The sequence below is a fragment of the Dromiciops gliroides genome, chromosome 5 (genome assembly GCF_019393635.1).
Source record: "Dromiciops gliroides isolate mDroGli1 chromosome 5, mDroGli1.pri, whole genome shotgun sequence".
Taxonomy (NCBI): domain Eukaryota; kingdom Metazoa; phylum Chordata; class Mammalia; order Microbiotheria; family Microbiotheriidae; genus Dromiciops; species Dromiciops gliroides.
This window is the reverse complement of record NC_057865.1, coordinates 4,187,178-4,209,600: the sequence shown is the minus strand read 5'-3', so window position 1 is coordinate 4,209,600 and position 22,423 is coordinate 4,187,178. Positions and strand designations below refer to the sequence as shown.

Genomic DNA, 22,423 nt, shown 5'->3' with positions numbered 1-22,423 from the left:
CCCTTTACAGATTGTGGCTCCTCTGAAAAATGATGCTGCCAAACATATCCAAGGTCTTGGAAAGAAAGTTGTAACATATTAGCTAATGAGGCTCAATGTAGCCCATCCATTAGAGCATATTCTTGAGATTCTGAGAAATTTCCATAGATGCTAGATGCTAATTGTGCATTTTAGAGAATAAGGTTGCACAAAGCAAGACCTGGGAGGTATATTTGCATGTGATGGGCAGGCCTTGGCACAAAAGATTTGAGTTGAATGATGGGACCTTGCAGGGGATGTCCACGGAATTGCTTTTTCCTGCCTTCTCCCCAAACCTTCATTTGCATGGCAAGACTGAAAGGAAACCACAGTGCCAAACCTGGGTGTGGCTGAGACTATCACAGCAACTTAAGGGCCACAACACCCTCAGCTCTTGGCTCCCTGTTTGGTGCCAAGATACCATATTTTTCACGAGTTAGTTTTATATGATGCCAGTTTTCTTTTTCCTATTCCAGTGCAAGTGACACTCAAATCTCTCATTTTTTCTCTGCTAAAAACCACCTTATTCTCCATGGACTCTAACACACCAGCAGTGGCTTTAAGTTCTTGAGTGTGGAAATCAACTTTTAACGTGGCTATGTCAGATCTTCCTGTGTAGTCCAGAGAGGTGGTGGGTAGTCCAGCTATTTATTTCATTAAGGAGAATAGAGTTATTAAATAGGGGTTTTCTTCAACATTCAACACACATTGGAACCATCTCTTGGAAATCCAGCATATTGCCTGTACCTCTTCTGTTAGTGTGTTTCCTTTATGGAGAAAAAAAGTAATTTCAGAGAAGTATTTTTTCCTTGATTTAGATGTTGGTTCAAAAATCAAACTCTGTCTTTCTACTGTCTGGTTGGTCAGATATCAAATTAATCTAAAAAGAAACCCTTAACACTCAGAATTGCTATTGTTTTATTTTGATGTTGGGCTCACAATCAAAACATCTCCTTTTTCCCCTGAATGGTCACAGATATGATCAGAAATGAAACTTCAGGGAGTTTAAAGTGCTATTCTAGGGCTTGGAACAAATACTGCAGAGCAATTTTTCTAAGAGAAAAAACTCTGAAGGTCTTATCCCTTGGCAAGGACCATCCTTGCATCTTTTTTTTCACTAATACTGGCTCTGTCCAATACCACTCCCTCATTCTTTACTCTCCCCATAGCCTTGCTTTGAGGAATTATTTATTTTTTCTGAGCTTGGCTGCATCAGAGCTTGAGAATCCCCAGGCTATGCTGTCACCTGCCTTCTTTTCATTCTAGATTGGGTTGTGGAGATAGCTCTTACCAAATGATGATGGATCATATGAGAGAGCAGCCAATGGATGCTATGGCCTGAGTAACAATGTCTATCAGGAATTCAGGGGAAGAAGGAGGTAATTGGATTTATCCAATGAAAATTTTTGTGAGAATTAAATTTATGTGTGAAACCCTCTCCCAGATAACCACTAAAGGCATCATCTTTTGACCTGGTCTTGATGGGAATCTACATATTGTCTCTCACAGATATCTGAGCAAACTATGTTGTATGGTAAGAGAAGTTTGGTTGGGGGAAGCTAGGTGGTACAGTGGATAAAGCACTGGCCCTGGATTCAGGAGGACCTGAGTTCAAATCCGACCTCAGACACTTGACACTTACTAGTTGTGTGACCCTGGGCAAGTCACTTAACCCTCATTGCCTCCCCCCCCCCCCAAATAGAGAAGTTTGATTGGTCTTGGAGAGTCATCACAAGGGTTCAGAAGAAAGGTCCAAAAGCACCTATTTTGTGCCAGGTATTATATCCTACGTGCTGAATGGCAATGGCAATGACAGAGAATTGGATGGAAGATAACTAGTGTGAGGGTCAGTGGCTTGTAGTGAGTTCACTCTGCTTCTGTTTCCACCATTGCCAAGTGGCAGCAATATTTGCAGAAAGTGTAAGTTGGTCTTCTTCCTGAGGGGAAGGTAAAGGTATGTCACCATGTTGTCAGGGATAATAAAGTAATATTTCAGAGACTGGAAGTAGTTCTTCAAAGATAAAATAAAGACATAATGCCTATAAAGAGGTATATAGGAATTCTAATGTGTCATATGGTTGGAAGGACAAGGGGTATGAGAGAGAGACAGAGAGACAGAGAGACAGAGACAGAGAGAGAGAGAGAGAGAGAGAGAGAGAGAGAGAGAGAGAGAGAGAGAGAGAGAGAAGGAAAAGCAGAAAGAACAGTGAGATCTAGCTGAGTGGTAAGTGTGACATTCATCTTGTAGAGAGAAGAGCTACAAGGTAAGAAGGAACCCTTTTCTTATGTCCTCAGTGATGTCATGGCTTAGGAGTTGTCTTCAGATGAAAGGTCATCCACTAATAGACAGAAGAACAAGAGAAAATGACTGGCTGGCACATCTCTGCCTAGGGGACCATGGGAGCCATTTGTTGTCCTGACATCAGCAAGATGGATGGTCAAAACCTTCTAGGAGAGTATTTTAAAGAATTAGAATAAATAAGTTCAAAGGGCAGTAGAATCACTTTGTATATAAAGAAAGTGGATTCCTGAGGAATCTGGGAGTTGTGAAGGGTGGGGCAAGGTAGAAAGCATTTGGGTGTGTATCAGTAGAAAAAAAAAGACGAAAAATGAATCACATATAATACAGTGTACAGTAGAGTACAATGAAGACCACTTGGAAAAGAAGAGCTAAATGAGGAGTGCGGGAACAGACCCCAAGATCAGCATGGATGTACGTAGTGGCAAGGGATCTCTGTCAAGACTAATACAGCTAAGATGTTCTTAGTTACTCTTAATGATAACTTCATCCTTCACAAGGAAGTGGCCACCAGAGCTTAGAACATGCCCTTGATTCTTAACAACTACAAAGACTGGAATTTTCATGGCAAACGGTTCCATTTTGAATGCATGAGAGGGAAAGAGGAAATAGGGGCAAAGCCTCTCTGAGGCTGGATTTAAGCCCAGGTTTTCCTAACTCCAGGTGGAACACTCTGTCTAGGACATCTCGTAGCTGCCTTTTCAAGCCTTAAAGTGAATGATTCATTTATTTTCCAGATGAGCACTTCTGTGACTTTTTGGAGGATGACTCTGGAGGATCCTTCAATGCTTTCATCTCTAGGACAGTTTTCTTTAGATTTTCTTAAGATAAATTGTTTGTGTGGGGCAGCTGGGTGGCGAAGTGGATTCAGGAGGACCTGAGTTCAAATCTGACCTCAGGCACCTGACATTCACTAGCTGTGTGACCCTGGGCAAGTCACTTAACTGTCATTGTTCCACCACAAAACAAACAAAAAACCCAACCCAAAACAAAAACAAACAAACAAACAAACAAAAACTATATACAGAAGAGGGATGTTAGGGCAGGGAACTGGGGTTGGGATATGAGACTATAGTGCTGAGTGATCAGAATAACATATATCAGAACCACTGATGCTCAAAATCAGAAGTGGCAAGGAATGCTAACGAATACACAATATATTCTTAACAATTCTATTGGTGTGTGGGGGGGCAGAGAGGATTAAATAAGGGAGGGGACTGCTGTTTGGGTTGGATCGGAAAATGATAATGGAGCACAGAGACAAAGTAGCACCACCATACTCATTTTGCATTTGTTTATCCTGCCAAGGAGGTGGTCGATCTCTGGAATGCAAATGATTGAACCACAATGACTAAGAAAGCTTTAAAAACCAAGCTAAGTAGGGAGATATTATGAAAGTTTTATGGCTTCCCTTGATGAATTTAAATCACCTGGCCCAGGTGAACTCTATCCCAGAACACTGCAAGAGCAGAAAGATGTGAATGCTGAGTCACTGTCAGGGATCTTGGAAATATCATAGAGTGCTGGAGAGATGCCATAAGGCTGAGGAACAGTGAGAGGTGTCCTTATTTTCAAAAAAGGGAAGAGACTGCAGTCATCAGACAGGAGGTCAGTGAGTCTGACTTTGGTCCCTGGAAAAAAAATCTCAAAAGTATTCTTAAAGGAATGATTAGTGACCATCTAGCAGAAAGGGAAGTGGTGCATATAGAGTCAGGATGGTTTCAGGAGAACACAGGTCACCCATAATTATCTCAATCTCTTTTTGGACAAAGTTACTGGACCAAGAGATCACAGGAATACAACGTATTAAGTTCATCTGGACTCCAGCCAAGCATTTGTCAAACTTTTATCTTGTGGATAAGATGGAAAGATGTGAGCTTGATAATAATAGAGTAACCTGAATTTGCGATTCATTAACTGGTCTTAGCTGAAAAGAGCAGTTTAGAAGGAGGATTGTAGTGGAGTGTCCGAGGATCCCTTCTCATCCCTCAGGTGCCTACAATACATCATAGATTTAGAACTGGAAAGTTTCCTAGGGGTTATCTAGTCCAGCTCCCTCATTTTACAAATGAAGAAACTAAGGCCAAGTGCACAATGACTTGCCCAAAGTCAAAGCTGGTAAGTAAAAGAGATAGAGTTTGAACTCAGCTTCTCCAAATACCACCACCACCCCTCCTCCTCCTCTTCCTCTTCCTCCTATTAGTTACAGCTAACTAGACAGCATTTACAGAGCTCTTTAAGATTCTCAAAGCACTTAAAAATATTATTCTACTTACCCTCAGAATAATAGTGGGATACAGATGCTATTATTACCCCAATTTTGAAGATGAGGAAACTGAGGCAAACAACTTAAGTGATTTGCCTAGGATGATGCATCTGGCCAGTGTCAGAGGCTAGATTCAAACTCAGGTCTTCCTGATACCAGGTCTAGTGCTCTATTCATTGAGCCATCTTGCTGCCTCTGACTAGTCTATATCTATATCTTTACATAAGAAAATTTTCTAAGAAAATTTTTGTGACTGGGCATCATTCAGTGCCTCACGTAGGGGCCTTTGGATTGTGCCCTAGGAGGATTGGTTGAAGTGACTGGGATAACTAATCATATAGAAAAAAAAGGACTTGGGGCAGGGCATGATGGGCATTTTCAGGTATTTGAAGGGATACCACGTGCAAGAGAAATTTGGTTTGTTCTGCTTGGTCTGAGGGATGGTGAGTAAGTGATAGTAATAATCGAAGTGAAGATTTGGGATCAGGAGAAGTAAACACTCTACAACCATTGGAGCCTTTTGCCCATGGAAGAGACTGCTCCAGGAAGAACTGGGGTGGCCTTCAACAGAAGAAAACATGAAGACAAGAGCAGATTAGACACTGTTGGAGGTGCTGCAATGGAGGGTCCCATTCGGGTATACTTTGTCCACCTATAAAGTTTTGTGCTTCTGCTTGTGTGATCATTACTGTTAAAGAATACAGAAGGCTCCGCTGTGCCCCAGGTCCCTGCTTCTCAGTTCTCTTTCGCTAATGCAGGAAGCCCTATGAGTATGGAGACCTTTTGTTTTTGTCCACAGTCTATTACTCAGTGAAGGATGGAGCTGATAGCAAGTTCTTCTGGTTGACCATAAGCCTTCTGTTCTACCCAGGATCATTTGCATGGAAATACCAGCCCCAAATAGGCCTTACTTAAGGCTTACCATATTCTTGGATAGCAGAATCCTGGAGCTAGTCGATGGTTCTGTGCTACTTCACAGTCTTGTCCGAGTTTGAGATAAAGGTGTAAATCACATTGCAAATGACATAAAGCTTGGAGGAATAGCTAATACTGGATACCAAGCAAGGTTCGAAAATACCTCTACTGACTAGAAGAGGGGGGATCGTCTAATCAAATTGAATCAGTAAAGGCCTTCATTGGGTTTATGAAAGTAACTTTGAAAGTGCAGGATGGATGAAGATTGCATGGAAAACTGAGACTGCCAAAGAGCTGAAGGTTGTAGTGCACTGCAAACTCAGTGGGAACAAACAAGGCATCTCAGAATCCCAGGTACCGTCTCCTTGGGAAGTCTACACATCGGAGAAGCCTGGACTATAGAAAAGGGGACTTGAAGAAGACCTGGATTTAACTCCAGCTTCAGGTACATGGCAGTTCCATGACTTCTCTCAGCCTCTGTTTCCTTTTCTGTAAAATGGTGATAATAATATCACCTACCTCACATGCTTGTTGTGAGTACCAAATGAGACTATGTATACATATGTATGCATTTGCATCTATACATATATGCATGTGTATAAATACATATATATATATATATATATATATAAACACTTTATCAATGTCAAATAAGCTGCCTGCTCCTAAGAATAGCAACATTACTAATAACAATTATTATTATCATTATATCCCAGTTGTTGGTGGCACAGCAGAGAGTCCTGGGCCTGGAGTCAAGAAGACACATCTTCCTGACTGTGTGACCCTGGGCCAGTCCCTTCACCCTGTTTGCCTCAGCTTCCTCATCGGAGCTGCCAACCCCCCAAAAGGCTGGAAAGAGCTGGCGCTAACTGAACAATGCTTGCACAAGCTCTGGTTGTGAGCAGTTGCCCCATTCCAGTAACTTTATGTAAACCTAACAATTTGCATGCGATGCTATCCTTATCCCACCTCCCACACCTATAGAGTGTTCCTTCCCCACCCTTTGTAAAAATTTTATTTTATTTTATTTTTATCTCCAGAGCCTTCCAGGTGCCTTGCTCTGTGTAGCAGCGGAACAAATGATGGTTTAATAGTCTTTCCATATAGCGTTCGAAGGGTGGCCTGTCAGCCTTGTGAGGCCTGACTCTGCCTTGGATCTTTGAATTCCCAGCACCTGCAGTGCCTAATGCATGGTGCCTACTTCATAAATGCCCATTGAATCCACCCAAGGCCCAGTGCAACCTTCCTTTGCTCTTTGTTCTTAAACTCATGGTTTCATACTTCTTCGGGGTCTCTGACCCCCCACCTATGGCCAGGCTACTGCAGCTGGTCTGGTGGAGCCTGGCCACTTACTGAGCCGAACCCTAGTTGCCTGAAAGGCTCAGCTCTTTCCAGAGAGGAAGGGTCCTTTTTGCTTACTTCCCTATTCTCTGAGTACACTCTGCCTGCTGGAATCTCTTCTCAGCAAGGAGAGCCAATGAGCCATTTCTAACTGGCCTCTTTTCCAGAAGGTTTCTCTAGTTCTCTCAGTGGGGACTCCCTGACTTCTGTGGGAGGAATTATGAACACTGATTTCCCCTCTCTCACTAGGCCACAGTCTGCCTGGTTCCTTCTGTAGCCATGACAACCAGCATGGAGACCTTTTCATGTCCTTTCTAATTAAAAGAAAGTGATACCATCCTTTAGATACAAAGATGCCCCAGAATGGTGACACTTTCCCCGTTGGGGTGATGGACTCGCTCCAAGTTTTTTCCATTCTCTACCTTTTCTCCCTTGTGAACGATGGTGCTCTTTAATTATGGCCTATCATCACTAAGGTAAAGTCCAGGTCCTTGAAACTGGGCAAAGCTAACTGGCCCATTTGGAAACTGACTAAGGACCATGCTCTGATTAGATCTATGCTCTAATCAGCTCAGAAGAACACGAGGCAAACAGACTGGGTGAACCAGCTCATTCCTGGGATTAAAAGGCTTGTTAGTTGTCTACTCAACCGTCAGACCTGCAGCATCCCACCAAATCCCGGCTGCGTGTATGGCTCTGCTGGGGTCACTTGCTGGCTATTGGGATTAACACCTGGTGATTGTAGTGCTAAGCCTTAATTACTTTTCATTCTGGTTTAATAGCTGTCATTAGGAAACAGCCCCTTTCTTAGACTTTCCAATTACTTGGCAGCTCCCACTACCTAGCGCGGAGGATCCTGCAATTTCATTTTGTAATTAGTTATTATTTTCCCATATCCACTTTGAAATGAATGAAGATTTTAAACCCCCTTTATTCCTCCTTTCTTTTATCCTTTGGTGTTGTGATTTTCTTGAGACCAAAACTGGGAGCGCGTCAGCCTTCCTCTCAAATACACCCCATCAGAAATGATGCTTTGTAATGGAACTTCCTGAATGCTTCACTTAGGGAGAATACAGATTTTGCTTCTCCTCTGCCTCTCCTCAAGGGCATGATTTCAGGCTCTCAGTTCCCTGGAAGCAGCAGGGAGAGAAGTCATATATAAAGTAGAAGAGAGTAGAAGGATGAATTTATGGGATTTGTATACTTTGACATTAATGACAGAACTGAAAGGAAAGAATATCTGTCCCTCACTAAAATATTTAGGCATTTATCTGGTTTTTACTACAGAGGAGGCCTGCACATCTGCCATTAGTGCTACTAATCAGTGCTACTCACACATATTCCACACACTGGTAATATAAGGAGCTTCTTAACTTCTCTCATAAGAAGAGCTCCCGGTGGATAGAAAGGATGAGTCAGGGAGATGGACAGAAGAAGAGAAAGAAAGAATGGCCTTCATGGAAATCATCTACCCCTTCCCAAAGGGTACCACAGTAGGCAGCTAGGTGGTACAAAGGATTGAGCCCTTGGAATCAGGACGACCCAAGTTCAAAATCTGACACAGTCACTAGCCATGTTAACCTGGGAAAGTTGCTTATTAGCTCTCACAGTTTTCTCATCTGGACCCATCGGGATGATAGTATTTATCCTGCAAGGCTGTTGTGAAGATACAATGAGGTAACATGTAAAGTACTTTGCAAACTTTAAAATGCTTTGTAAATATTGTTATCTTGAAATCATCTCCCTCTGATAACTCATGGTGGTGTGTTACTGGACATGATGCCAACCTAGAAACATTTTACCAAGCTGGGAGGGTCTTGACTATGGTCCTAGACATCACATTTGTCTAATGTATGAGGAAGAATGTATGAAGAGAGAGGGAGGGCTCATCATTAGTAAATTGGGGACCAATTGTGGGGAGTTTGGGTCATAACGAACTATGAATCAGAAAATACAAAGGAGACCTAAGCCCTGAATTATCCCCTTACACTTGTACCTTGGTGCTAACAGAGTGGCATACAGGGGGCAGAGTGTACCCGGAATCTCTAGTACCTAGACTGTTTACAAAAAAGCAATTTAATCATGGGTACTTGGAGTAATGACTCAGTCCAACAGCCACCCAAATGATAGCCAGTGGAGGGATTGGACACTACTATATTGATAATCTCCAGATGATATAGCCATCTTGAAGTGAAGCAAGAAGACCTACATAAATTACATTTAAGTCAAAGGATGATTCTCTTGTGATCCTTGGAGAGGTCAAGAAAGGAGTTGTGGATGGTTGTTTCTTTGTGAATTCATTTGCAATAGAAACTATGATTTCACTGGTCATTTCATTGTTTCATTTGGAAGAACCTATGATGAGCTTAAGCACAGAGACCATCATGAAGATTATTGTCATGGGCAAATCACAACCTCTCTTAGCCTTAGTTTCTTCATTTTAAAATGAGTATAATAATAGCATTTATATCAAAGGATTGTTGTGTGTATCAAATAAGACTGATCTATGTAAGGTATTTTGTAAATCTCAAAGAACTACACAAATGATGAGGATGATTCTCATATCTATTATGTGCCAATGTCATGGGTAGAGAATAAGGCAGGAGGAAAATTCTATGTAGAATTTGTAAAAGTTCCTCCAAACTAAGTCAATATGTACTTTATTTCTTGGTGGCATCAATGGGAAGGTAAGCAAAGGGGATGACATGACAAAATTGTTGATTCATCTGAAAGAGGTCAAAGTCTGATGGAGGAATGAGAAACTTCTCACCTGCATCTTCACTTCTTTTTGTCAAGAAGTGACTTAGAACATTGAATGTAGTGAGAACCAAGTATCATTGCAACAAATGAACTTGACTATATCTGAAAAGACAGGAAAGATGAGTCAATTTAGAAATCATTTCAGAATCAGCTCTGTAGAGATATAGGTAGGAGCTTGTTTGCTTGAAAAAAAAAAACATGTTGGAAGGGTCAGCAGCAGCCTAAAGGATCATGTGATCATAGATGCAGTCATGTTAAGAGAAGAAGTGGGTCCCACCTTTCCCTTAGGGAGGTTGGTAATAGATGCAAGTCCTAGGAGAACTCCACCAGAGTGACTACCCTCTGTGGCATGGAAAGGCCTCTCTGCCTCATGATATCTATGGTTCTCTGTGAAGAATAAGGGATTGATTAGAGCAAAAGTCCAAGTCTATATCACTTTAGAAGAATGGATAAAGATAATAAACAGATTCTACATTCATTTTTCACCTATCCAGTTTGGCCTTTCTAAGCCAATTGTTGACTGAATGTGCTAAAGACTAATGGAGTGGGGAATGGGAAGGGGAGGACTGGCCAGTGAATCCAGTCCTTTGGGGTCACTGGGGCTTGTTCTGTGTGATACAATCTCTCTTGAGCATGGGCAGCCCTTGTTTCTGATCTACTTACCATGTGAAGGAGCAAAGCCTTTGGGTTGTCTGCTGATCCAGAGCTGAGAGACAGATAGAAGAGTCCCAAGGGGATGACTCAGGCTATTTTTCCTTCCTGAGTACATTTGGGTAAGTCTTGAATGGGGAAAGAGGCCTTGGGTTCTCCCTCTAACCGAGAGTCATGTGAAGCCTTGCTATTTGTAAGAGAGGTACCAGCAGTGGCACCAGTAGGCTCCTGGGCTGCTGTCATATGGCTGGTGAACAATGATTCTGATATTGTTTCTGTCTCCATTATGTCTTGTCTTTATTTTAGGCAAAATTGAAGTGAGTCAAATCTAGGCTTGATGGCAGGAAATCTTATTAATAATTAAAATTACTATAGGGAGTGAAATGGGCTGCTCAGGAGATGGTGGGTTCCTCCTCACTAAATGGTTTCTTTTCTCCCTCTATATTCTCTCAGTTGGTTATCTCATCAACTATGTGTGTTCAATGAACAGATCTTACATATATACACACGCAAATATATAAACATATATGTATATATTTGTATATGTGTGGGTATGTAGATGCATACATATATACATATGTGTATATATGCATGTAAATACATACAAACACATATCTATCTATATCATTTATCCATCTATCTATCTATCTATCTATCTAAACTGCATCATAAGTTTATTTTAGATTTTGTAAGGAAACATAAATCTCAAATGATTCAGATATGCCAACTGTGAGCTAAAATAGATGGTAAAATATTATGACTCCATTGAGGTGCTTTCTAGACTGGATCTGGATGAGAATGTAATAACGTGGAATATTTATGGGTTGCATCCCACTTCCAGAGACCATGTAGACCTCATGGAAAAAAGCTTTTAACTATCACCTTATATCATGTCTCTGTTGTGGAACAAAAAGATCTTTGGATTTTATTTGATAACATGCATAGAACTAATAGAACATCTAGAAGCCAAAGAATTGCCCCAGTTCCCTGAAGTAATATTTGTATATTTGCATTCTTATCTCCAAACACAGTTATTATCAACACACTGAATTCCAAATTTAATCCCTTGTTTTAAAGAAAGACACTATTCTCACATGCAGATCACAAATTTGAATGGGACAGAGCACAATTTCAGAGCTGGGCTTCAGATGCAGCAAGACATTGGTTATTCAGTGGAGTTTACTGGATTTGGGGAAACACCACATGGAGCTGAAGCTGTTGGGTTCTGTACTCAGGGGACTTTGTGAAAAATATACACTAATGAATCTCTACACAGCAACAACAAAACTATAGAATGTGCTCACACAACAATTGGTGCAGTGATATATCCAAGCCTGAAGGAAGAGAAATACCTTTAGAAGGCAGTATTCAATGAAGATTTTTCTCAAATCTTAAAAATAAAGAGAGATATACTAGAGAGTCTCATGATGAAGGATGACAGTGCTAATTGTGATGAGCCCAAATCCTGAATATGAGTCCAAAAATGACCCCACTGAGGAGACTCCTCTAAGCCACCCTGTATTGAAAATTTATTTTACATACCACTGAAAAGAATTTTCTCTTTCCCCAAAGTCAAATACATGTATGGTGACCATGAGGCATTAAAAGTGCTAATTGCTGTAAGGGCCAAATTTAGTATGGGAAAAGTTAATTGGGCAGCTCACCTTAATATTGGGTAAGAAAAGAAACAGCCTCTTTCAAAAACAAAACAGGTTTATTAATGGGAACAAATTTAAAACAATATCTGAATCACACAAGTGAGATTAATAGAACTAGAAACAATGTATAAATCTCTGGGGTAAAAAGGCCCCAGGCACCCAAACCTGCCTCCAACCTAGCTAGCTCCAAAGTACTAACTTTTCCTTGTGTAATTTAAATTTCTAAATGTAGGTTCTAATCTGTCTCCCCAATTTTTTGGGGAAACTGACTAAAATCACTAATAAACAAGTTTAAGTTTTTTAAGGGTTTATTGAAAGATAGTAAAAGAGAAAGATTGAGAACAGAATTCCTACAACCTGGCAATCCTATCTTTCCTCAACTCCTCTGTGTAGTCCTCTGTCACCACCATGAAGTCAGGCACCAAAAGAGACAGAGCTCCCAGAAATGGGAGGTTCTTCAAGCTGGTTGGTTGACTGGGCTGGAAATTCAAAGTTTTTTAGCTTCCGAGAACCATGCTTTCTTAAGTACTCTCAAGTACCAGCCAGATGTGCTTAGAATCTAGTCAACTAGTAATCCAGTCAAATCAGCCAGTAATCCACTCAGGTGGGCTCCTGAGTATCTGCCAAATCTCATCTATCACATTCCATTATCTTGACAGTTTCCCCCCTTCGTTTCTTCTAGGAACAGGGTGTTCCTTGATAAAACACACCCTAAGCTAACAAAAAAATATGTAAATAACAATATAGAAAAGGGAGAGAGAAGTTTTGTCTAGAGGGACAGTCCCTCATGGACGCTTTGACATTGGTCTTGCAGAGGGAGGGTCTCTGCAAATCTGCCAAATCTCATCTATCACATTCCATTATCTTGACAGCCTCAAAGAAAACAAAAACTCACCAACACCCAAAATCTGTAGCCTTAAGGAGAATTAGCTGTGTAGTCTCTTCTGTTTTTGTCTGAAGGTCAAACACCAGCAGCTCCTCTAAAATGTCTGCCTTCCTTCCCCATTTTCCTCAGAACACCCTCTAACTGCCTTTTTTCCTAACTCCCTCTAACTGAATCTAACTGACTTTTCCACAGGAAGGGGAGGGGCGGTTCTTAGCCATGCTGAGTCTCTGATTGGCTCAGCACACCCACATGGGTTGTTCCCATTATAATCTAGCCAGACCCATGTGGGCATGGGAAAGCTATTAGAGGAAGGCTAGTTACTTAGTTTCAATAAATGTTCCCTGTGGTCAGAGTTCCTCCCATTTGTTCAATCATCTCCCAAAGTACACACCCAGGCTTCTCTTAGGCTTTTCAAGCCCACATTCTTCTTTAGTCTGATCATAATAAAGCAAAGATAGGGTTATGAAAACCCCAAATCACAATTAATTCCTTACATTGCTGATGGAGTAACACTAAGTAGCAATGGATCTTCTGTTATGATTAATATCATCAATGAAGAGGACTGTGAATTGAATGACAATGTTGAGAATGATTTTGATTTGGATCACCACAATAGAAGAAACATAATAGTGGTGGTTCTAGTAGGACTGTCTATGATGGGGAAGACCATGAAGATCAATGCTAAGTCATTGTTGTTTTCACAAATTCAGGGAATTAAATGTTTTGATAGAATATATACATATTATGTATATGTATGTGTGCATATGTGTGTATATACATATATAACTATATTTGTATTTATCGATATCTATCAAACCTTACAGAAATACATACACACATACACACACTCAAATTTGCCAACTTGGACATTTCTAACTTATCTCATGATCAATATGCTAAAAAAACAGATCTATTTGTCTTTCCCCTCCAAACTGCCTGTCTTTCTCAATTCCCTATTGCTGTTAAGTACATCTCTATCTTCTAAGTCATTCAGGTTTGCAACCTTAACTCCTCACTCACATTCATCCCATATAGACAATCATGTCCTTTCTCTCTCCATGTCTCTTCCACATTTCTCCACTGACAAAGCATTGGAGACTTTCATTACTCCTGGCCTGTACTGTTGAAATAGACTTCTAATTGGTCTTATCCTCCCCTCAGCCACCAGAGATTTTCCTAAAGAACAGGTCTGACTATGTCACCCCTTCCCATTCAAAGAACTCCAGTCATTCCCCATACCTCTAGGATCAAATATAAAATTCTCCATTTGGCCTTTAAAGCCCTGTTTATCCCTACCTTTGAGGTCCTCTTACATTTTATTTTCCTTCATGAGCTCTATAATTCAGCTCTATTAGTCTATTTATTGTTCCCCAAACACAACACACTTTACTATTCATTGGCTATTTCTCATGCTAGGGATGCTCTTCCTCCTCACCTCCATATTTCTGTTTCCCTGGCTTCTTCAAAACTCAGCTCAAACCCCACTTTCTGTCTGTATCTTATGCAATGTACATGTACATGTCCACACCTCCATTAGAATGAGAATTCCTTGAAAAAAAGATACTGTTTTCCTCCATATTTTCTTCATATTTCCAGAGCTTGGCACAATGCCAGGCACACTGTAGGCACTTAATAAAAGCTGGTTAATTGGTTGTGTTATTGACTCAGGAAGTCTTGATGGGCCTTTCAATGTATGCATTAGAAGAGGTTTTTGTTCACATACAAGTTAGACTGGATGACTCCTGAAGTCCCTACAATTCTATGAAGCTATATGGGAAAAATCTTCCTTAAATTTCTAGGAGTAATGACTGTTATTTAATTCAAAACATTTAAATGATCAATAAAATCAAAGATATAGGAATCCACTAATTTGTCAGCTCCACGAAGGCAGGAATTTGGTCTCATTAATACTTTTGTATTCCCCTCAGCCCCTTTAGCACTAAGTATTGAGATCTTTAAACCAAGAGTGGATGACTGCTTCTCAGGTACAATATGGTGGGGATTCTTATGTAGGTATGAACTAGATTATTTGGACTCTGTTGTCTCCTCCAAGTCTGAGATTCTCTGATTCTCTGATTAATTTATCTCTAAATACCTAATATAGGGACTTGAGGGTGGTGGGAAAATGCTGACAGAAAGTTTGTTGATTTGGGGAACAGTTCCAGGCTGCCTTATGATCAGGGACACTGGTTGGTCCTGTTGCCCATGAAAGAATACTAGGTCCTTGTCTACTTCCCCTAAGGCAGATATCCAGGATGTCTGACTTCTTCCTACCCCTTGGCACCCTCTGCTTTATATGGATTTTTATCTATTTTTCTAGGATGGGTGCCATGACAATGGGCATTTGATCCCTACTTCTTGGATGAAGGGCATGGCTGGTAGCCAAATCATCATTCAGCCTTTTGGGGACTGTGCCTAGATCATCTATGATGACACCCGTTAAAGCTTGGCCTCTTAGTCTATAAGGAGCACAACACTACTCTCTAATGTTGTCTCATCAGCACTTCAGAAAGAAAGTGAAGTGTTCAGTGGAGAACCTGATCTTCCCTGTAGATGCTCATTAGACAATCTCATCAGTTGACAACCCCAGAGTAAATCCAGGCAGATCTATAATATTTGAACACATAAACCAAACATAAAATTCTAAGGGACTATTTCTACTTCACTGGCATCTTCTGTGAATATCTCTGGAGTAACTCACCATTCTGCATTTTTCTTGAGGGTTGTGTTTTGTCCGAATGTGAGTGACCCCTTTTTCTCACACAAAGACTAATGCTATGCTCTCAAAAGGAATGGCAGCCAAGTCATGTGGTTCAGTCTTTGAAATAAGCTTTCCTCCTTTGCTTCTATGAATCCACATAGTTTCCTATATTGAATAGACCACATTTTAAACAGTAAGGAGTCCTATTATAAAATCCTTATTGAATTGGTTCTCTTCCAGCTGCAGAATTATTCCAGTGGCTATGAAGCAGATGGAATGTTTGGAGGGGGTGATTGTGTTGGACTGAAGAAGTTAAGGACACATTGAATGTGATTTAAGGTAGCCTGTGATGGGGAGAAAATTAGACAGAGGGTCACAAATGTCATTAAAAGACAGTATCACTGGTGAATCTCTAGAATTTTAAGAATCGGAATAACCAATAATCTGGAAGCTATTGGTCATCAGGTGTCAGTATGTGGATCGTTCAATAAGAAAAAGAGTGTTTGAGTGTTTTGTCCAGTCTATACCACTTTGAAATGTGTGAAAAATTTCTCTTTTGATGAAAATAATTATTGTGATGATAAATTAAAGCATCTGTGCCTGTCTGTATCCAGCCGAGGACAATCACTACATGCCACTGTGTAGGCATTTCAGGTTACAATCAGAAAATAATACAAGGCTAGCAGTGCTTGCAATGTCAAAGGCCCTCCACTCCACCCTGCTCACTTTACAAATGAGGCAACTGAGGCCCAGAAGCTTAGGTAACCTGCCTAAAGTTGCATCGTTATTTAGCATCAAAAATGGTCCTTGTGTCCTTACTTTGTCCATTGAACAACTATTCTTTTTACTTATGAATAAATATTGACTTTTCAATTTTTTTTTTACTTATGAATAAAATATCTTTGGAGTCATTTCTTGGGGACTAGGGACCCTGGCATTTGGGGAGTTTCAATCTGTATCATGAAACCAGGTGGTGTCACTGGTGAGTGTGCTTGTGTGGGGAAGGTTGTTGACTGAGGGAAACAGAGGGTCTGCTTGGAGGAAATAAGGTAATTTCCCATTGTTGCAAGAGGATGAACAGTTCTCACAGCTCTCACACAAACTGACCTGGCCAGTTTTGGTCTTTTATTTGCCTTGCTCCAAATCTAGCTCGTTTCTGCTATTTGCTGCTAGGAGAAGATGTGTAGAAGAAACTTGTTCATCATCCTTAGCGTTACATTATTATTATATCAAGATGAAGAATTGACAATGATGATTTAATTAATGATAGCAACAGTAATTGCCACCACCAAAGTAGATTGAAGCAGTTAGAGATGGAGCAGTTTGAGGCAAAGAAGTGGAGCCTTAAATGGAAACAGGCCATGTCAACAGTAGTTATTCTTCCTTTGTAGGGAAAACCTTTGGAGAAAAGATTCCCTGACACCCTTTGGGCAGAGCTCATCTCCAGTCCCAACCACTCACAAAGAAAAGTAGTACTAATTTTGAAGAGTCACGTGGGAAGGCAGTATGTGGGACTCACTGCTTTAAAGACCTGGGTTTCAATCTTGAAGCTGATAAGACCTCCTTTAGCCTCATAAATCCCTGGTGGCCTGCATCTGTACCTCTTGAAAATTTTGGCTTGGTCAAAGACACTGAAAAGTCAAATTCAAAAAGAGGATCAGTTTTCTGTCCATGAGTCACTCTCCCTGGGTGCATCTTTGATGAACCATCACCTCTACTCATCCTTGTGTTTCCTAGGCCTTTCCTTCTCTCATCACCATTTTTCTTCCTGTCCCCCTAGCAATATCTCATGATTGTGCCAAAGTGTAAATAGAAGATGGAATCACAGAATCTCATGCTTAAGGAGGCAGAAGGAACCTGAGCTACCCTTGAGTCCAAAATGCCTCTGACCAAGAATCCATCATCAACATTCCTTGATAGGGTGTCATTCTGTGCTTAAAGACCTCCACAGGGGATTCTCACTATCTTCCACTCTGAGATGGTTTTCCTTGTAAGATGATTTTGACCAGTCAAATGTTCTTCTTTCTCCATTAATGAAGCTGAAAATTAACATAATGCCAGATATAAATAAAACTTTTTTTTACCCTACAATATTTCTTATGTGTTGTAATATGGAATTCTTTGTAGAACCAATAACCCAAATATGAATCTCTTGACTGAGTTTCAACAGTTTGCATGTCAGTCTAATTGAGTTGGGTATCACAATTTTTCTTCTATTAGTCCAGCATTCCCAGGTATGTTTAATCACTGGTGATTTAATTGGCATGAACTTTAGGGCTGGATGGAAAAAATGATATCCCCATGCATGTAATTCTTTCTCTTTTCAATAAGGCATTTCTAGCCAACTTGGCTTCCTTCAAGACTTCAAGTCCTACCTTTTGCCAGAGGCTTTTTCAGTCCCTCCCCCACCCTAGGTGCTAATGCCTTCCTTTTTTGAGCCTCAGATACCTGAAAAGCATATATTAACCATACAATTGGGGTAGGTAATGCGCTAAGTAACTCTTTAAGCATATAAATTATAGAGGTGTTGTGCTCTACATGGATAGAGTGAGTTTCCACTCAATGAAAATCCAAGGTCCACAAGATATTGATTTGTGAATATGCTCTTTGAAAGATTTCCAAGGAATTTCCATATAAATGGAAGGTGTTCTCATGATGCTAAGAGGTCTCTTGTATTTCTTCAGGTGATTTGATGAAACTTCAGTAGTGATCACTCAGTATCTCTAGGACAAGGCAGGCAAGACAGAACAAACAGCTCATACTTGGTGTGTTGTGTGTGCTGATGGTCATCCCATAGGATACTTCTGGCACTATTTTTAATTAGAAGATTTTGAGAACTTTTACTCAAATGCATTCAGTAAGTCCTATATTTTAAATAAAACTATTAAAGTGCTTCTTTTGGGAACCATGTGTTTTCTGACCCCAATGAGTGCCCTAATGAATAGAAAATGCATTCTTTAAAATACTCTTGGTGGTATTTCCCTAAAGTATTTGTCAATCTCAATAAATCTTTGCATTTTCTCTTTCAGGAGCCTTTGTTTCTTCAAGAACAATGCAGTCACTAGCTTATATTGACTTATATGAGCACTCCGAGGCTCTGATTTTTAGAATTCCTTGCTTCTTTTGCAACTCAGTTCTAGTGTCAGGTGCTCTAGAAAGCCTTTCCCTTCTCCTTTCCCTGCCCCCCTCTGTCCAAACCCCCAGCTGCTAATGCCACGCTCTCTAAGGTTACCTTCAATTTCCTCTGTATTTATTTTAGATTTACTGAGATTGATAGATATACATACATGCATACATGCATACCTGTATGCATTCATACATACATATATTTCAGTTTAACATATTTAATATATTATGTATAAAATACAAATATAAATATATATGTGTATGATGCCTGGCATAGAGTAAGTGCTTAATAAATGCTTGTTGATTGACACTTGAAATTCATCTTGATAGCACGACCAACACAAAATTAAGCAAAAAAATAAATGACCAATAAATAAATAAAATCCCTTTATGTACTGGAAAAAAAGAAAGAACAATGCAGTCCACAAGGAAGTTGAGATTCTAGTTATACAGAAAAAGAGGAGAGAGAAGTGAAATACAAAGTGCTGAAAAGTTCATATGTTGGAGGTTCTGGGGCTGACCTCTGTATTGGTAAGAAACCAAAACACACCTTTGGGACATGCTTTTATTGAAATTAAAACAAACCATGTATTTAAAACTTTTTTTTTAAATTAGTTAAAGGCTATTTTCCCAGGGAATGACCTGGGGTTTGTGCATGTATGGGCAATATAAATGTGCCACTCCTCTTGGGAAAAGGAAACTTATAGGTTTTATTCCTCTGCACAAACAAACATTTGGTATGTAAATGAGATAGGAGGGAAGAATCAGATCCTCTAAAGCCAGTGATAAATATTCATTGATGACAATCTAGGCAGATAAGAAAATATCCAGTTTGGGGATGTAAGTTTTTATCCCATGATTTTCTGAGGGATTATTTTAGTACCATGTTTTGAATAAAAAATAATCCTGGACCAGAGTTGAACAAGAGAAAACATAAAGTTAGTCAATGGTAATAGAAAAGATTATTCAGAATCTCCTGATACCTTGGAGAATGGCTAGGATCAAGTGATAACACTACACTTCCCTGATGTCAGTTGTTCCTTCAAACTCTTCCAGACTTTTAATATTTTATAGCTTTTCACTGTGCCATTGTCAACCAGATAGCAAGGTGCAGTATGGACAGTATTGGATGGAGAGTCAGAGGATTTGGGTTCTAGTTATAGCAAAGCCATGTACAAAGTGGGTGACTTTGGAAAGTTATCGGACTGCTTGGACTTTACTTTGTTCTTCAATAAAATAATCCAGGATGCTAACACCTCTTCTAGCTCTAAAACTCCAATAGTGTTGACTTTTCATTCTGAGGGTATAATAATTTAACAAAATAGATAATGAGACAGATTGACTTCCAGTTAAGTTGGCAGCATGGCTGATTGTTGTAGAAAAACCAAGTTCTTCAACAGATTCTCTCTTTCAAATGTCTGAAAACATTCCCAGAAATGCCAATGACAAAGAGATCTGAAGAGGTTTGTAAATACACCCCCCAATCAGTCTGGAAATGTACAAAAGATGGTCAGAAGAGGGAGAAGTTTGGAAGAGGGTTTGGCCTTGGGAGAACTTCACCAGGTCAGGAAGAGAAGAGACTGGAACCGGTGGGGTTGCCCAGGAAAACCAATGGGAACTCTGTAAACGGGCCAGAGAGTAGCAGCACAGGCAGGAAGGGGAGAAGCTCCAAGCTGAGATCCTACAAAGGGGCCCAAAGTGAATTCTCTGAACATAATTCAGGGTCAGCTCCAATAACTGGGCATTTGAAGCTATATCCTAGCCTATCAGAACAGAAGGGTCGAACTAGACCACATAGATGGAAGCATATGGAATCAGGACTTGGCTGTGTACTCGTGGAAACATTAGGAGCCACATGAGGAGTTAGCACCGTCTCAGTTCCCGGGTGCCAGGACTAGGGAGTGGGGGTAGGAAGAAGTGAAGGAGGACCAATATTAGTATAATCTCCAACATCCCAGTGGGATCTGTCAGTGCTTAGCAGGGTGTAGAAAGTCACTTCTGCTTGAGGATCATGCAAGGGCACAGAGAAGGATATCAGCTGAAGCCTGAACTCATGGTAGACCACCAGGAAACTGAAACAATAAGCAGGGGTTAAGGAGAAGACCGGACCTGATACTCAGGCACCCTACTGAGATCCACAGTGACATAACATCCAGACTACAAAAGGGAGCAGGATTACAAAAACTAGCACTGTCCAAAACAGCCCAGAGTGATGGAGAACATAAAATCTCAATCTAAAAACTGAGGTTGTAAGTAGGATTCATTAGAAAAACAAACATTATAGGTTAAGAGAAGACCAAGAAATAAACCCCACAGAAGTGCCTCCTCACATGACAACTACACACAGAACCTCGGAGGGAAACAATGGCTTGCCCATACGGCCTGGAAGAATAGCCAGAATTCGCGAAGCCAATGATATTTCTGCAATGAGAGAGACTTTCAGTAATGACATTGTTTCTAAGACAACTTGGTTTGCAGGGAACTTGTGAAATAGAAAACTTATGGAAAGCTATCGCTCACTGAGGAGGTGAAAGATTAGGCAGCTTGTTATTTTACAAAATAGCCACAGAATGTCTGGGGATCTCAAAAAACAATATCGTAGCTATGTTATTTATTGCCTGTGGGGGAGATATTTTTCTGCATGTCTGTCTGCCATTTCCAATGGGAAGGATGGTAACTGGTGAGTAAGGCCATCTAAAGTGAGGAGGGGGATGTCTTTTCTCTCCATTTCTTAAGCTGCTTCACGAAATACCTTGTATTTAGAACTAATAGAAAAGTCAGCATTTAGTATTAGTCAGTACTCATAAGCTATTGTTTTTACTGAGTACTGGTGAATAGAGTGACTCAAACTTCAGGGAGATTTTCTAGGAGCTCATATGACTCTGTGTGTGTGTGTGTGTGTGTGTGTGTGTTGGGGCATGTACTAAACATGAAACCCACTAATGTAACTAGGAGCAGGGCTCCATTGTCCTCCGTGGATGCTCTGTGGAGGATTTATGGGAAGACACTGACAAGGATAGCACAGGATGAGAACCCTGTTATGGGCTGGAAGAGATTGTGTGTGTGAGATAATGGAGACCTTGACATATCAGAAAGGAAGTCCCTCCCCCGGACACCATGCTAATCCTTGTTGCAGAGTCCACACTGGAACTGCTTTTGTCGTGGGGGGACCGTAGGTGCCCTTTTACAAAAGGTTTAGGTGCATTTAGAGGGAGGGATGAAAAGAAAGCACATTCCTGATGAGGAGCGAAGCCCACGCTCTCTTCAGCGGTAGAGTTATCCCGTCCTGCAAGCCGAGATGCCTGATGTAACAGATGCTCAGAACGTGCAGCAATGTGCACTCAGAGGACGGCGAGAGCTGTGCATTTGATTAATGTCTTCCCCGGAGCCTTTAACGGTATACCGTCAAGGCCAGCAGGATGCGGGCACTTACATTTAAAAAAGGCAGCCTGTGAAAATGCATCTTCCACACGGGATGATTAGCCCTTTGAACCAAGGGAAGGAGCACACAAGAAATCATCCAGTGACCTGGAAACCCAGAGCATCACCTGAGCACCAGGGGGAGAACGGCCCTTTCCAGGAGAACGAACTTGAAAATGAAATGAGCTCAGCCTTGCAAGAGGAGGGTGTCTGGCGGCGTGGCTCCTCGGCTAATTGGGAGGATCAGGAGCGGTTACACACTTTATCAAAAGAACAAAAAGCCCCGCAGGCAGAGAAGGCCAAACGGGATGCTCACGTTGTCAGGGAATAGCATGATCTACAGTCTTTCCCTTTCCAGCCAGGGAAGTGATGGAGTGCCCCG

The 22,423-nt window shown here is 40.8% G+C and overlaps 1 pseudogene; it reads left to right on the top strand.

The window, feature by feature from the left end:
- The first annotated feature begins 5,756 nt into the window (after positions 1 to 5,756).
- LOC122728085 lies at positions 5,757 to 21,991 on the top strand (annotated as a pseudogene).
- The last annotated feature ends 432 nt before the right edge of the window (positions 21,992 to 22,423 follow it).